Here is a 2,468-nt window from a genome sequence, read left to right on the forward strand (position 1 = left end):
TGCCCTGACTGGACTCACTCCACTTTTAAAAGAAAAGGAGCTGCGTCTTACACTTTGGTGAACTTTGGACTGCGTATCAGGGAGGCCATAGAGATAAAATACTAACAGCCAAGCAGGCTTCCCAGATAGATAAAAACCAAAACAGGCAGACCCTGTACCCAGATCTCCCAGAGCCAGAAGGAAAGCAGTGTCCACTATGTAATCTTAATAATGTTTATTGATGTAGACTAAACTGTATGTCAAGATAGCTTTAGAATGTAAATCTATGGCTGTAACCTGATTGCATCTCTTACTAACATTGTCCCAGGTGGACTTTAGAGAATTTGGGGATGTGGACTTGGGCACATACACTTTGGGTATAAAAGGTTGTCACAAAAATCAGTCGGGGTCCCTGGCTAAAAAGGAAACTTTGCCTCGGACCTGCCAGTGTAATAAACTGCACTCCACCATCCATGCTGTCCTTCTAAGTGAGTTTGCTTCACAAAACTACAAAACTCTTAGATGAAAACAGAGGAAAATCTTCATGAGATTAGACTTGGCAATGATTTCTTGGATATAACACTAAAGCATAGACCATAGATATATTGGAGTCCATCAAAATAAAAACTTTTGTGCATCAGAGGAGACTATCAACAGAGTGAAGAGGCTACCCAGGGAATGTGAGAAACTATTTGTGAATCATGTATGATAAAGGATTGATATTCAAAATGTACAGAGAACTGATACAACTCAGCAAAATCAATAGCAATGCCCCCCTAAAAAAAACCCCCAATTTAAAAAAAGGCTTGCCCTTTCTCTTCAATGAGGTGGCCAAGCAGCAGACTCAGAGATGCAGATCTTTGTGAAGATCCTGATGGGCAAAACCATTACCCTTGAGGTCGAGCCCAGTGACACCACTGAGAATGTCAAAACCAAAATCCGAGACAAGGAGGGCATCCCGCCTGACCAACAGCATCTGATTTTCGCAGGCACACAGCTGGAGAATGGCTGTACTCCGTCAGGATACAATATCCAATATCCAGAAAGAGTCCACCCTGCACATGGTGCTTTCTCTGTGAGGCAGCATCATTGAGCCTTCCCTCCGCCAGCTCGCCCAGAAATACAACTGCAACAAGATCTGCCACAAGTGTTATGCTCACTTGCACTCCCCTGCCGTCAACTGCTCCAAGAAGAAGTGAGGCCAAACCAACAACCTGTGCCCCAAGAAGAAGGTTAAATAAAGCCCCTCCACTGGCTTATCCTTTGACCACAGGGTGGCCTTGTGCCCAAGGCCCAAGGCCCTGGGGCCTCAATAAAGTTTCCTTTTCATTGACTGGAGCAGTTAAAAAAAAAAAAGTCTTGATTAGAAGCTTCTCCAAATAAGATAATACAATGGCCAATAAGCACATGAAAAGATGCTCAACATTGCTAATCATTAGGGATATGCAATTAAACCTACAACAGATACTTCATACACACTAGAATGACTATTATAAAAAACAGAACAGAAAATAAGTGTTAGTGAGGATGTCAGAGAAACTGGAAAACCTGTGCATTGTTGATGGGACTGTAAAATGGCAGAGCCACTGTGGAAGATTGCATGGTAGTTTCTCAAAAATTAAACATTTAATTACCACACGATTCAACATTTCCATTTCTAGGCGTATTCAAAAGAATTGAAAGCAGTGACTTAAACAGCTACTTGTATCTGAATGATCATCGCAGCGTTCTTTATTACAGCAAAAAGGAAGAAATAAGACAAGTGCCCTTTTAGGAATGGATGCATGGATACACAAAATGTGGTATATGTGTAGAATGGAATATTATTCAGCATTAAAAATGAATAAAATGTTGATAAATTTCACAACTTGGACAAACCTTGAAAACACTATCCTAATTGAAGTAAGTGAGACGCAGGACAAACATTATATGATTCAATGCATTTGAGATACCTGGAATACATTTATAAAGAAAGGCAGTAGAATGGTGGTTACCAGGGGCTGGGGGAAGGTGGGAATGGGGAGTTATTGTGTCATTAGTACAGCAGCTTGGGATGATGATAAAGTTCTGAAAATGAATAGTGTTGATGGTTGCACAATGATGTAAATGTGCTTTATGCCACTGAATTGTACACTTAAAAATGCCTGTAGTGGTAAATTTTATGTATATTTTACTATGATTTAAAAAGTCTTCCATTAGCAACAAGAAAAAAGAGGGAATCAATATTAATTTTTCAAAATTGATTTCTTGATTTCGATAATTCTACTGTGGGTTAGAACTCCATGCTCTCACTGCCAAGGGCTCTCTCCTTGGCTGGGGAACCAAGATCCCACAAGCTGCATGATATGGCAAAAAAAAATTTTTTTTACTGTAGTTATAAGAAAACATTAAAATGCGATAAATCTTAGTGACTTAAACGGAATTAAAAAGCATTTAAAACAGTTTATTTTAACTTACCGTCCTCTTACTTTATAATAAGAGAATAATTA

At 39.3% G+C, this 2,468-nt stretch overlaps 1 pseudogene; it reads left to right on the forward strand.

The window, feature by feature from the left end:
* Window positions 1-824: 824 nt before the first annotated feature.
* On the forward strand, window positions 825-1,220 carry LOC101106574 (ubiquitin-ribosomal protein eL40 fusion protein-like; annotated as a pseudogene).
* The last annotated feature ends 1,248 nt before the right edge of the window (window positions 1,221-2,468 follow it).

The sequence above is a fragment of the Ovis aries genome, chromosome 2 (assembly GCF_016772045.2).
Source record: "Ovis aries strain OAR_USU_Benz2616 breed Rambouillet chromosome 2, ARS-UI_Ramb_v3.0, whole genome shotgun sequence".
In the NCBI taxonomy this organism is placed as follows: domain Eukaryota; kingdom Metazoa; phylum Chordata; class Mammalia; order Artiodactyla; family Bovidae; genus Ovis; species Ovis aries.